The sequence below is a fragment of the Zophobas morio genome, unplaced genomic scaffold (assembly GCF_036711695.1).
Source record: "Zophobas morio isolate AGI-343-1 ecotype UQ-CSIRO unplaced genomic scaffold, CSIRO_AGI_Zmor_V1 ptg000024l, whole genome shotgun sequence".
Lineage (NCBI taxonomy): Eukaryota > Metazoa > Arthropoda > Insecta > Coleoptera > Tenebrionidae > Zophobas > Zophobas morio.
Genome location: NW_026972129.1, coordinates 20013378 through 20028696, shown reverse-complemented (window position 1 = coordinate 20028696; position 15319 = coordinate 20013378). Strand labels below are relative to the sequence as shown.

The 15319-nt window shown below is 30.5% G+C and overlaps 1 protein-coding gene across 4 annotated transcripts in view; it reads right to left on the bottom strand.

The window, feature by feature from the left end:
• Positions 1–15319, bottom strand: part of LOC135134978 (irregular chiasm C-roughest protein-like) — a 198854-nt gene that overhangs the window by 114001 nt on the left and 69534 nt on the right. For all 4 annotated transcript variants that reach the window (XM_064063905.1, XM_064063907.1, XM_064063909.1 and 1 more), the window contains exon 2: positions 10642–10672. The gene's annotated coding sequence lies outside the window, so the exon portion shown is untranslated. The remainder of the gene's footprint in view (positions 1–10641; positions 10673–15319) is intronic.

Sequence of the window (15319 nt, the reverse complement as noted above, 5' to 3'; positions counted from 1 at the left end):
ATTTTTTTTTATAAAAAAAGTAATCAACAATTTTATCAAAAATTGCTTTTCATTGCTAGTATAACGTAAAAACACTTTAAACTTTTTTGAAGTTATTTGCCAGTTTTTTCAAATTTTTTTAAATACGAGTGCCAGGCCTTGTAAAAAATTGATTTAAATTGACGTCCTGGCAGTTGCATAATAAAACACGTCACAGAAAATAAACACCTTTCCGCGAAAAAAGGTTTAGGTTCAATATTGTTATTTTATTATGTACACGACACTGATTCATATTGAAGTGTGACATCTGTTAAATATTTTTTAGCACAACTGAACAATTTGATTTTTAATTTAAATTAACAAAAATGTCAGGAGACGTGTTTTTCAGGCGCTTAATGTGACCTTTCATACCACAAAAGGCGGTAGGCGTGAATGCTTAAAATTTTGATGTAACCTTAAAAAAAATTACGAGAACGTTGTTTACTTGTTTTTTAGAACGAGTCCCAAAAGAATGTGGTTGCGTTACATTTTTCTGTTCGCGACCGCTGCAGAAAATTATAAATCAGACTCATCACTATTAATTAAATTCAAAAACAGGGAGTCCAGCGGCAGCAATTTGCCCTGAATCTATTTCCCTCACAATTCCCCAACAGAGCGCTTATAACTGTCCGTTTCGTTCTATAAACGTGACTTTTACTCATCATTAAAAACTCATTATTCAAATTCCGTAATTATATTTCAGGCATGGTTCACTTGGAAAAAAGTAAATAGTTGACGGGAACATCATAAACGTCGTTCACAAAAAAATTATGATTTTTCGAGATCGTTCTGGTGGTGAATATATTAATTTTTTCAACGACGGATCGAAGTTTTCAGTTAGAGCTTTAAACTTCAGGCAATTTTCAAACTTAATAACTGGAGCTAGTGTCACATTGCTTTACTTCTAGCCGTTAGCCGCCACTATGGGAGTTTGCAGCGGATGGATAAATTACGTTTTTGTGAATAAACTTTTATCCTAAGATAGGAACTGTTAGGTCTTATCTGCCTTTTATTTACGGAAACGTTCCGCTGCTATTACGTTTATACTTTTTTTTATCTCAGAAATCAAGCTCAGTTAATGTCGAAGGGTTACTGCGAAAGGATGGAGCATTAAGTGGTAATTTAAAAAAAAAGAACGAGTAGCTATAGGTGCGTTTCTTATAAAAAAAAAAAAACTAACTGTGTACATTAGTTGCGTTGCGTTATAATCTTCGGTGATTCAGAGCAACATCAAGCTGATACGGATTACGAAACAATTTTTAAATTTCGGTGTTAAAATAATGGTATCCAACATCATCATTATCAGCATTAATAGGAAAGCATTTTTTGCCCTAAGTTACATTGTTAATAAGTATAATTTAATTTCGACGACGATAAAGAGAGATTATTATAAATCATTTTCAGTAACAAGGACCCGCAGGGCTCAGCATTAATTAAAGTTTCAAATTTAAAGAGTGAGGATTTATTAACAATTTATTTTTTAATATAAAAATAATTCATTATGAAAATGTAGAACTCGTTATAAGACACGACTGCGCAAAACGACTCACTAGGACGTAGTTTTGATAGTGATCAAGTTCAGCAACTATAAATAATTTTTCAATAGCAAAGAAAACATCTGAATTAATTCATTTTTTAAATAATGGAAGCACTTTTATTACAGATATAATTTGTAGGCAGTCCACTTGAAAAAGAATCTAGTTTTCTGATCTTATCTGTCCTAAAAAATTACAAAATATATTTACTTGTTTGTTTTATTAATTACGACCATCGTAAAAAGTTTATGCTGTTAACTGCTTGGTGTAATTTGTCTTCAGCATAGCAACCACACTATAAAAAAGTATGTTGGAAGGACCAAAGAATTTATCAAATATTTAAAATTAAGTAATCATATTTTTCAGCACTCGTATCTCATCTGCATAACTAAGAAAAAAACAATGATTTGTCTTTTTTAATGAATTTGTCTATTATTGTGTAAATCTAAATAGTTTCAGTTCAAAAAACAAGACGCTAGGTAGTTAAAAAATTACCAAAATAGAATTGATCCGCAACGTTTACCCTGCAGCACACCTGAATGAAGAGGTAGTAATTACCGATGCGTACCTGTTGCATTTAAACTCTATTTCATGTAGTGTTGTAATTAGGAATCTATGACTTCCACGGTCGAAAGCTTGGCGAAATCGAATTATAATCAACTGCAGCGACTAACAAATAGCACATTTAAAAATTACTAACACTCCCGAAGATTAGATAATCTAAATTTACTGATATAAAAACCGTGCTGGTTACCGGAAATAATCTTAGGAGACTTCCATTGTAGTTGATTAGTGACAATAGAATCAAATAACTTAGGAACTGAAGCTTGATTGCAGACACTTCTTTTATCATCACTTTTATGACGCTGCGCCGATTTAAATGTGGAAAGAACTTAGCGAATTTTTATTATACCGAAGATACCACAGAAAGATACTCACAATAAAGTGGGGACAACCTACAATGTTTTTAAACTATACTGAGACATTCAACGAGTTGAATTATATCAAATTTTAATTTAATAAAAACACTTGAAAATCTGTTATTTACATCAATCTAGAGCGTCTTTTTTTAGTTTTACAACTAATAAAAAAAAAAATTAATCTAAAAACTAAAAAATCTAAGACTATGGTTTTATGAAACATAATCCAATTTTATATAAATTACAAGCCTTTTATGGAAGCTTGGTAATGGGTAAATGGTCATCAGTGCGGATTTGTTTTATTCTAGAACCAATTAACTGTAATTGATTTTCAACATGATGAAACTATTTTGTCTCCTTTGACGACCAAATGCCTAAATACAACCCTGAAATTTACGCAGGTTTCAAAATGATACGGGTCGTCTAAAGATTGTTTGATCATTGTTGGGCTAAATGACACTGACGAGACCATAAACAGGAATGACAACAAATCGAAACACAAAGGTGATTAAGAACTTTAAGTCACTAATAACAGCAATAACTGTGTAAGAAAAATCAGGATTTAGTTCAAAATTGACAAGATACCACAAAAGTTCTCACAAATATTTAATAGAGATGCAGGTGTAATGTAAACTCCTCTAATAATCACGTCTAAGTCATTGTAGTTAATGGATGTAAATGCCCTCACGGATTGAATGTAAAAAAGAACAGATGAATAAAAATCATGTTTATGGCCATCAGCACGCCACCCTACGAACTATACTACTAGAGGTAACGCTACGGTCAACACGAAATATTTTGTAACTATTTAAATTTAGTTCTTCATTAAAGATATTAACAAACAGTTAAATTTCGGAAATATCGAGAACAACTGATTTTTATGTTTTTTTTTTTCGTAAATGGCGACTCTGCTTTCTATTTATATATTTTTTTTAATTTATAGAAGTTATCACAAAAAAATATTATAATTTTTAAAGAAGCGGAATGTATCAAGGGCGAGGGAAGTTCTGTTTAAATAACCTTGGACCAATTTTCTAAAAATTCATACATATATCATTACTTTGCACCGTTGGACAATAAACTCATTAGACTCATTACTGATTTAATTTAATAATACTATTTTAAATTTTCTTGCATTTGTTAGGATCGAATTTACACCTAAAATTATTTCGTAATGAACAGCTCTATGTAAGTAGTTTAATGCCTGGTTTTGGCGAATTGTGAGTAGATCTTCTAGAATTATTCAGTTCATCCACAAAATCTGAGAACTTTGCTTCATTGGTGGAAAACGTTTTCAATAATTTAATAGACACTTATTTGCCCTACGGTGCGTCGAGTAAAAGTTTCACAAAAAATCTCTGATAAGAAGTGCGGCGAAAATTTTTTGTTACTTCTTGTTGTGAAACGGAATTAAATGCGCTCTGGCACAGTAACCTTGGTGAGTGTGTTGTTTGGTTGGAAAAGTGGTTTCTTCAGGTGATTTAATTTTGTTAAAAATTATTTATTTTTGTGCTAAAATAAAATGTGCCGTAAGGGATCTTTAGGGATCGGCGCGGAAGGAAAGGAAATCCGGATTTAAAGGGTAAATATTGCTATTATTACTGTAATTTATCCGTTTGTACAAAACATTTGTTGCAATTTAGGTCACAGATAATAATTCTTCAAATATGTATTTATTTTATGAAAAATCTGGCCTTAGCTGATTCTCGATTTTGTTTTCTTTATGGATACTTCTTTGTGATGATATTTAAATTTTGAATTATTTGATAATTTGTTGGTAAATACAATTAAAATAAATTTGATAAAAATAAAAAAAAAATTAAAAATTAACTTCGTTTTTAAAAAGCTATAATTTTTTCTTTACAATTTATTGCCAGATGGACTGTACATTTTTTATAAATTGTTTGTCATTAAAGTAAAATTTGTATTTATTAATAGCAGTTGTAAATCGAAACTTTACATGAATTATTATCATATACGTATTTTAAAATTACGTTTTTCTATGACGTTTCGGGATCCATTCCAATTTTGAGTGAATTTTGTAACAGCACTAAGTAGATATAACTGATTTTAACAATACATACAATTTTACTGTTTGAAGGCCTTTAAATTTCAAAATAGTTATTTGTATATCAAGGCCATAAAGAAGAACTTTTTCGGCCGATCTGAAGTTTGAGGACGAGACGCAGCCGAGGCCTACAAATCAAATGAGGCCAAAATAATAAAAATAAATTTTATAAATTTCTTTATTAACACTGGTTGTATCCCAGGGATGAAAAAAAATCGGTCGTTGAATAATGAATATATTAATCCATACCACATTATTTCACAATCAAAATTGGCCGATATAATTTTATCTTAATTAAAAGAAAAATCCTAAATTTCCACCTTGATTACTAGTGAAGTTATTAATTAGAAAAAAAGCTACATCAACTAACATTGATTTGAAAAATAATTCGTGTATACTGGGTGATTCACAGAAGAGCCATTCCTCGATATCCATTAAATATTGAAAATTAAAAAAAAGTCAGTCACTTAAATTATTTTCTACTATACTCAGTGTGTTGTTGTTGAAAGATTTTCAATAGAACACTCTGTATCTTTTAACACTGGCCTCTTCCTAAGCTTTAGAATCGTAGTCTATTTTTGAAATTCTGATGCGACGCTGCCACGTTCTTCCAATTTTCTTTAAATCTTTTATCAATGCAAAGGTTCAGAAAAAAATCGCAATAGGGTTATTTTTAAAACTGTGTTATATTTTGTAGAGGAATAAACGCCTACGCCCTTAATATTTCTCGATTTTATATCACAAATTTTCGATTTTCCATTTCCTTTATGTTTTCGATGTTTCTTTTAATTTTATCATTTTTCGTTTTTTCATTTCTTCAAATTCGTTCGTCGAATTTCCAATTTTATAATTTTTCAATTTTTGCAATTTTAGGATTTCTCAATTATCCTACTTCTTCCATTTTCAATATTTGGATTTTACAATATTTTTAATCTTTCGATTTTTCAATTTTTTCTTTCCTCAATTTTTCAAGTTTATGAATTTCGGTTTTTAGATTTTTCAAAGTTTCCATTTTATACTTTTTTCATTTTTGATGTTTCATTTTTACAATTTTGTAATTGTTCCATTTTTTTATTAGAAAAGTTAAAAATGTAAAAATAAAAAATGAAAAACAAAAAAATCTGAAAAAGCTTAAAAATCTAAAAAATGAATGAATCGAAAAATTGGAACGAATGAAATATGTATATGAATTGGAAAATCCAAAAATTGTAGAATCGAAAATTTATGGAATCCTCAAAATCGAAAAATTGAAATTTTTTAAAAATTATAATTATTACTAGCTGACCCGGCCACGCGTTGCTGTGGCTAAAGTTTTTGTTATATTACATTATAGTAAACAATCTAAGAGGAACAATAAGAGAACATCAGTCACGGAGTCCACTATGCTTTTTCACACAGATGGTATTTGTAAAAAAATATGGTGATCTCCTTATTTGACTTTCTACTACTATAACCCTTTAGTACAATGAAATTATTTACGAACAAAGACGAAAATGTTGATGTTGGTATACAAATTCACTGGATTGAGATTTGAAGGGGAAGTACGTTGAACACAATATTTCGTTCACTACAAAATAAATTTAATTAATTTTATAGCGTCAACAGCACGTGGTAATTATGCTGTTAAAATGTAGCTTATATGACACGTTCGTAGATTTACCATAGCAGCGCCATCTATTGATTACTTACTCAACCCAGTCGAAAGGTATCGACATCTGTTAGAATCATTTGGAGTTAAAAGATAATTGTGACTGTCAAATAATAACAGACACGTTCACTACAAAATAAATTTAATTAATTTTATAGCGTCAACAACACGTGGTAATTATGCTGTTAAAATGTAGCTTATATGACACGTTCGTAGATTTACCATAGCACCGCCATCTATTGATTACTTACTCAACCCAGTCGAAAGGTATCGACATCTGTTAGAATCATTTGGAGTTAACAGATAATTGTGACTGTCAAATAATAACAGACAAATAATTAGCAATAAATTAAAATTGCGACTATAATTTGAGATTTAAACTATCCTATCTCTCAAGTTGGATCGAACTGCACATGGTGTGCGAATTTTATTATAATCGGTTAAGTGGTTTAGGAGTCCATTGAGGACAAACATTGTGACACGAGATTTATATATATTAAGATTAGATACATATTGAAACGAACACTAGAAAATTTGCAAATCAAAAATTGAAGAAATGAATACATAATTGAAAAATCTGAAAATTGAAGAATAGAAAAATTGAAATCCGAAAAATTGCAAGTCGAAAAACTGAAAAATTTCACATTGAAAAAAAGAATAATTAGGAAATCAGAGCATTGAAAAACCCAATAATTTTAAAGATAAAAAATAAGAAACTGAAACAAAAAATTATAAATCGAAAAACTGAAGAAATGAACAACTCAAAAATCAAATAAATAATTGAAAAGTTAAAAATCAAAGTCATGAAACTGTAAATCGAAAGCTTGCAAAATTTAAAAATTGAGACTTCCAAAAGTTGGAAAAATGGAAAACTGAAAAGTTTAAAAATGAAGACTCGAAGAGGTGCGTATTGTCAAATTGAAGAAACAAAAAAATGAAATATTGAAAAATCGCAAATCGAAAAAGAAACGAAAAATTGGAAAAACAAACAGTTATAAAATTGAAACAATGAAGAATCGAATAATCGAAAAATTCAAAATTCGGAAAATTGAAAAACTGAAAAAGTTACAGATATTGATATTTTAATTTTTTCAAATAGAACACCTTGTTGCTGATAGTTTCCTCACTTTTTCACTTTTTTAAGAGACAGAAAGATAAGAAAAAATAGAAATTCTATTTGGAAAAACTGAAATATCGACATTTGGAAGTTGTTTAGTTTCAGATTTTTTATTGTACATACTGTATGATAAAGTTTTAATTTAATTGACACCACAGTAAAGCCCGCACCTCTGTTTATCGGTCTATGCAATATTGTAACACAGATTGCAAAATTAACCCTATTTTTTTGTGAACCCTGGCATGCTTAAGAAATTCAAAAGAATTGGAATAATATGGCAACGTTCCATAGGAATTTGAAAAATAATATATGGTTATAAATCCTACAACAAGGCCAATCTGAATATGTAACAATATATGGGAGTATTTTATATTACGTCTCATAAAAAGTTTTTTCTTTTAATATTCTTAAATATTGTGTATCTAAATCTAATTTTGTACTGTTGGTCTCCATCGTTTTTAACAATGAGTTTAAGAAAGTTAATTTTAATGGTGTTTGTTGCAGTGGGTTCGTATGCGAGGAAGAGGGGACTCGCTAGCAATAGCAGAAAAAGAAGCCATGAAGGTTAGAATTTTGTATTAGTCTTTATACAGTGGCCGATATTTTAAAGTTTTCATTAGTCTTTCTAAAGTTATTTTTAAACAAGTACACGATTTTTCTACCTTTGTGCTGGGTAATTCCGCCGGAAATTTCTGTTGGATATTTGTTGATTTTTAGATGTATTGCCATTTTATTTAGTTTTTAATATCAATGCTATAATTTTTGTACTACTTTTTTCTTATTTCCATATTTCCTCATTAACTATCACTTTTTAATTTTTGGTGCAGTTATAATAATAACAATAACAATAAACTTTATTCCAACAGACGTTAGTCTATGGTGAACATGATCATATAAATGCAATTTAATTTACTTAAATTAAACCTAAAATTTAAAATTCTAAAATCTAAAAATGCGGAACACTTATGTAATTTATTGTGTACATCGTGCTGGTATTTTTTTTAAACCTTCTAAAATACAGTATTCCAATTTTGACCTAACAAGACTATAATAAAGTTGTTTAATGTATAAAGTATTTTTATATTCTTTGTTATTTCTACAGATGAAACCAAGTGTTTTAATTGCTGAATTAGTAATATCAATGATGTAAGGAACAAATGATAAAGTAGAGTCTGCTATTATGCCTAGATCACGTTATTTAATTTCCTTTCTCTAGCAAAGTTCCATTAATATTGTAATAAAAATTAAATTTTCTGTCTTTTCTGGAAAACGTATTTTTTACATTTTTTCGTATTAAAACTTAATTTATTTTGCACACACCAACACATTAGCTTATCTACATTATCTTGCAATGTCAAACAGTCTTTACTCGTCTTTATTACCTTAGCTATTTTTAGGTCATCGGCATATATAAATACCCTAGAACTAATAACATCATTGACAAAAATAGTAAACAACAGCGGTCCCAGATTTGACCCTTGAGTAATACCGCTATTAACAGCAAAAAGTGTTGACATCATGAATTTCAGCAATTTGTTCGTGGAATTATATTGGTTTATATATTGCAAAAAATCTAGTAGCTTCTGAGTACTGAAAGGTTTGAGATTTATTTCGAAGTACCTACGTGGAATTGTTTTAGAATTTTTCGGAACTGACAAGCTGTATATTTGCAATTGTTGAAAGTCGTTGGCGTCCAGGTTCAAGAAAAAATAAAACGGTTCAGTATCAAAATATCGCACATTTGGCACTATTTCTCGCTATGTTACTTTCTTTCCGTGGGATTACCGCATAATTGTGGAGGTTAGTGTACCATGATTTGTGCTAAAATTAAAATGGCCGTAGTGAGTAATTCTCAGCTGATTACTCGCACATGTTAGAATTAAATATAGAAAAACCGACCAAAACTCGTGATTAAAGTTCATACTTTTATTTTTAGATTGTAGAGATGCCAGTTATTAATGCGACCGTATTATCGCACACTACGTATTCCTAGTGACTGAATTTATGTAATACTCTAATTGTGGCAATCACGCACGTACTTCTAAAAAATAGCCACCATCACGCTTGTCGTAAATTTTTCAAATAAACGTAACATTACACGGCCCAATAAAAGTCTGATTTTTTCCCTCGAATCTCTGGTCTGACATGAATCCCTAAAAGCGAAAGCTTTAAATATTCTCAACAGTCCATTTGAGTTTAAAAACATCTCCCTTGTCCACTTGAATAATCAAAGAAGCTCCTCAAATCTCTGCTCCCGATATTTTATTTCATTTTATTTAACAGAACGGATCCATACCTGGATTAAACTTTGATCTTCAAAAACAATCTCTTCCAGTTCACCGCTCAGGAGGGTATACGTTAAGAAGTAGAGATTTTATCTGTAATTGGCAAAGTTCGTAAAATATGCCGTAAATAAATTAAGGAGCCCCACTATCTCAGTTTCAAAGAGAAGTCACACTAATTAACCGGTTTATCGCGCACCCACGACGTTTCGACACCGACAGCGTCGTCTTCAAGGTCGGTAGCCCCGGCGGAGTGTCAGGCCGCTTTGATTTGACGTTTCAGAGCGTGACGCGGAGAAATGAAGCTTAAAAAGTATTTATTTAAATTATTTTTTCTGGTGCGCTTCGGCGCGATGCAAGTTTTCACAATGAGGGCCAAGTTTAACAATGGCTATTTTGGGCCCAGCTCACCTACCCGTAAAAACTGTTAAACGGAGTCGTTCCTGGCAGCGTTCGCGTTTTCCTCATTCTCATAGCGTACCAACCGTTTGGAAGAAGTAAGACAAAAAAATGCATAAATAATTAATTCGGCCACACATGGGAAACACTTGCGCTCCGCCATATTTCGTATTTTTTATTTGACAGAACCGTAGTGAACGCTTGAATAATGAAAGTGGGCATACCTGCCTGAAAAAAGGATTAATTATGCACATAATATTACAGTTTTCTTCGCTCGAAAGAAAAGGATTTTTGGCGCCTTTGCACCGGCTGGAAATGCGCGAGGTATCTAACCTGGGACATTAATAGCCGTTATTTATAGCATGGGACAGGTTCAGGTTTATAGTTCTTGTTCTGGTACAAGTGAAATGTAAAATTACTCGTTCGAATTGTTTCATAGACGTTTCCGTTTGATCGCTGGAACGAAACGGCGCCCTCTGATAATAATTAAGACCAGAAAAATGTGTAATGGTTAATTTGGATCGCTCGCCGCAATATATTTTTTAAACGACGTCATGGTGGGATCGTTTAGAAAGAAGCAGTTTTGTTCGAACGCCCCTTTCTGGGGTAAGCGTATTATTATGTCGTTAAAATTTGCATGAAAATTTTACTTACCTTCCGCTTATGAAACTGTTTGAGACCGCATCTGTAATGAACAAAACGAAAGCATTAACCACAGTTTAGTTGAAAATACGTACAAAAAATTACTACTTAACCACAAACCTCCCGCTAGTTTATGGGAGCATACTTTTACATGTTTTTATAACTATACCAGATTTACGTTTTTCGCGTTTTTTTTTTATCAAAAGCTTTTGTAATATGATCTAGGTATTAGACCTATATTTCATTCGCTATATAAAGAGAAATAAGATCTCTTAACGTAATCGAGAAACTTCGTGGCCACATGGTTAACTCAAAAATATACTATAAATTAACTTGAATGACTTAATTATTATTGTAGGACAAGACATAATAATCACTCCAGCAGTGTTATCAAATCACAATAACAAATTAATGTCTTTATTACATAGTAAAGGCTTTAACTCTCGTGAATTTACTAAGGATCATTTTCTTTCTTAGATAAATGTGAAATTAATGTCAACTGTTAAATCATGAAACAAAACATTCGTGCAATAAACCACAACTAAGAAAAAAAAGATTATCAGAATGTTGACTTTTGCCCAAATTATAAGTTTCGCTTTTTACACATCCGGGTACATAGAACATTACGAGGATGATTTGAGAGTATATCTCCACACAAAAACTAGCACATTTGTATCTTCCTGTTGTCGTGGTAAAGTGAAGTATAGACCTAACAGAAATCAGTGAGTTTTTACCCAAGTTTAAAACCAAATTATAATAAGGTGTTCAAAAAATATTAGTGTGCGACGACACTAAAATGAAACTATAACAAAAATTATATTTTCATTTCTGAGGCATAACTATTACATTAAGCATCTCAGGGTGTATTTTTCAAAACAGGATTTTTAATAGCGTCATAAACTTTGTGCGAGGATAAATATTTTAAACTCGATATGCACAAGGTGAGACGAACAGAAACATTATTGTTTTTGAAATATCAAAGAACCATAAAAAATCAATCATACACTTTTGTGACATCCTGTGAAAAAAGGTTTAAAAAACCTACTTTTTGACCTTCTTCTTGATCTATTAGTATCGCGTCTTCATTCTGTAATTTTTCTCAGTTGTTTGTTTTCTCCATCTGTCTTACCTACCTACCCATACCATCGTAATCTTCTTGCCTATTATTGTCGCCTGAGAACTTGAACAGAAATTGAAAAGTTCCCAAAACTAATAATGTTGAAAAAATGGAGAAATCGAAAACTTGAAAACTCGAGACATCTAAAAATCGGAGTCGAAAAATTTTTAAAATCGAAAAACCAAGTTGGCAAGAAAACCGCAAAATCCAAAAAGCCAGAAATCGAAAAATCTAAAATTTAAACCATTGAAAAATCAAAATATCGAAAAACTGAAAAATCGAGAAGTTTAAAAATTGAAAAGGCGAAAAATCGGAAAACTGAGAAACCGAAATAGGCCAAAATAAAAAAATTGAATGTGTTAGAAATTGAAAAATTGATAAATCAAGAAATTGAACAATCAAAAGCATTGGAATGTCACAATCTCGATAAATCGGGAAATCAAAAATTCAAAAATCAAAAAATTTTAAAAAAGAAAAATTGAAAAATTAAAAATTAAAGAATTCGGAAAATTAAAAATTGAAATATAGCAGAATCGAAAACTCGAGAAATCGCAAAATCCAGAATTTTAAAAAGTGAAAAGTTGAAAAACCGAGAAATATAAAAATTGGAAATTTTAAATGTTCTTTAAAAATCGAAAAACCAAGATGGCAAAAATCTAAAATTTAAAACATTGAAAAATTTAAAAATCGAAAAATCCAAACATCAAAAACTACAAATTAGGATACCTAAAATCTAGAAATCGAAAAACTGAAAAATCAAAAAATCGAGAAATTGAAACTACAATATCTAAAAATTTGAAAAATTGAAAGATCGGATAATTGAACAATCGAGACATCGAAACATTTGAAGTAAAAAGCAAAAAATCGAAAAACCGAGAAATCGAAAAATTGAAAACCTGAGACATCGAGAAATTGAAAAATCAATGGATCGAGAACTAGAGGAGTCGAAAAGTCGAGAAGTTGAAAAATTGAGAAACCGAAATAGGCCAAAATCGAAACATCGAAAAGTTAAAAATTGACGAATTGGTAAATCGAAGAATCTAAAATTTAAAACATTGAAAAATTAAAATATCGAAAAATTGAAAAATCGAGAAACCGAAACTCCAAAATTTGAAAAATTGAAAAATCGAAAAGCCGAAAAGTAAAAAATAGGGATGTACCGACTAGGGTTGGCTTTAATTATAATATCTTTTATTTTTTTGTCTTTGAGTTTTAATTTGCTTGATTATTAGTCGGATAAGCCGACTATTCGGCCGTTTTTCATCGTCGGCTGGCAGTCGGCGACTGGTCGGCTAAACAGCCGATCGGTCGGCTTTTTTTATTAAAATTAAAATAGTATATAAAACAATTAAACCCGGTTTACAGAACCTCAATTAAATATTTAATTGCGATTTAATTTTTAACACCGCGTTAAAGTACCATGTGACCGACTCTACGCCAATCAGACGTCGCTAATGGTCTTGTTAAATCCGCGATCAACTTAATCTCAGTTAAAATATTGTATAAACTGGCCCTAAATTGTGTTATTCTTTATTTTTGTACTGAGTTACTACAAAAAAAATTAAATGTTAAAATTATCCAAACAAATTTTAACACATTTTTTGGAAAACAAAGGAACTTTAGTTATTCCTTTTATTAAAAAAAAAACACAAATTTTTAAGGTAGTCAGAGAAATAGAAAAAAAACACACTCTCTGTCGCATTTATAAACCGGTTTTAGCAAAGCCGAACAGTCGGCTGACTACTCGGTTTTACTGGCCGAACAATCGGCTAGTCGGTTAGTCGGCCAGACCTACAGTCGGTACATCTCTAGTAAAAAATCAAAAAACCGAGAAATCGAAAAATCGAAACGTTGAAAAATTCAAAAACCAAGACATCAAAAAATGAAAGGATCAAGAAATAGAGGCGTCGAAAAATCGAGAAGTGGAAAAATTAAGAAATCGAAATAGGCCAAAATCGAAAAATCGAATAGTCAAAAATTGAAAAATTGATAAACCAGGAAATTGAACAATTAAAACCTCCAAATGTTCGAATCTCAATAAATCGGAACATCAAAAATTCGAAAAATTGAAAATTTAAAAATTCGGAAAATTGAAAAATTGAAACATAGATTTAAAAACTCAAGAAAACAAAAAATCCAGTATTTTACAAGTTGAAAAATTGAAAAATCAAAAATTTAAAGACGAAAATTTGAAAATTCAAAATGTACAAAATCGAGAAATCAAAAAATCCAGAAGTCAAAAAATCGAAAAGTCGAAGAATCGAAATACTGATAAATCCCAAAACGGAAATATCAAAAAATTGAAAAATTGAAGAAAAACTGAAAAATCGAAAAATTCTAACATCCTAGAATTGAGAAATTAAAAAAGTGAAAAATTTAGAAATCGGAAAATTGAAGAACTGACAATTTGGAAACGTCAAAATTGTGAAAATCTGAAAAATCAAAATATTTAAAAATAGTAAAACTGAAAAGAAGCCAAATTGAGAAATCGTAAAACCGAAACACCTGCAAATTGAGAAATCGAAAATAAAAAAAAAATGAGAAATCGAAAATTTGAGGATTGAAAAAATTGAAAAAGCACAAAACTGAAATACTGATTAATTGAGAAATCTAAAGTTGAAAAATCGAGAATTCGAAACGTCAAAAAAAATCCCAATATCGAGAATAAAAATTCAACGCGTATTCATAAACCACAAGTTTAAGACTATGCTACTTTTTAACATTTAAGTAAGATTTACTCGACCAACTTACAAAGATAACATCATTAATTCCTGGGGGGCATGAACGGACAAATTTTGACTAACGATTTAACATGCTTTCCAAAAATCTTAATGCTTAAGGTAAAAACTCAACACGGATTCATAAACCATAAACGGAGGATATAAAATTTAAATAATCACCATTAACCATTGTAAAATTTGGAGATTACTTCATTTCATTGTCGGGAGGAGAAGACCGATTTTGGTGAGCGTTTAGCCATTTGAAAGTTAATGCAATTTGAAATGTAAATTTTGTCATTCGGGAATATGTATTAAATCGTTAAGATGTTCACTTATTCATTGTAAAGTCCGACCAGATGGTCGAAACCGGTTAATTCCTTGTAGTGGATGTGCATTAGTCAGATCAGCTCTAACGAAAGTCGGCTTATAGATCAAATCGCTTAGATTCGATATTGGCCTGAGTGCGCTGTGGTCTGTAGATCAAACAAGTTCTCAGGCGACGCTATATTGTTCTCACTATGTCTTCTCTTTTGATGAAGTCTCTCATCGTTATTCTTCAGTCTCATTATTCCATTTGATGTTTATTTTCACAGTCAATGCTCTTTTTCAAGTACTTACAATTTTTAACTGCTTGAAACTTGAAGTGTTCTAGTTTGAATATCTTATTGCATGTTCGTCTTTGATTCTTAACTACTGGTAGATATTTTGTGTTTTCCACATTAATGACAAATCCTCTTTTGTTTGCTTCATCTACAATTACTATTAAGGTGTCCTCAATATTCTTGAATATTTTTTTGGGTGAGTAGCAGTTCTCATGTATTATGATAATTATTATTTTATTACTATTAAATTT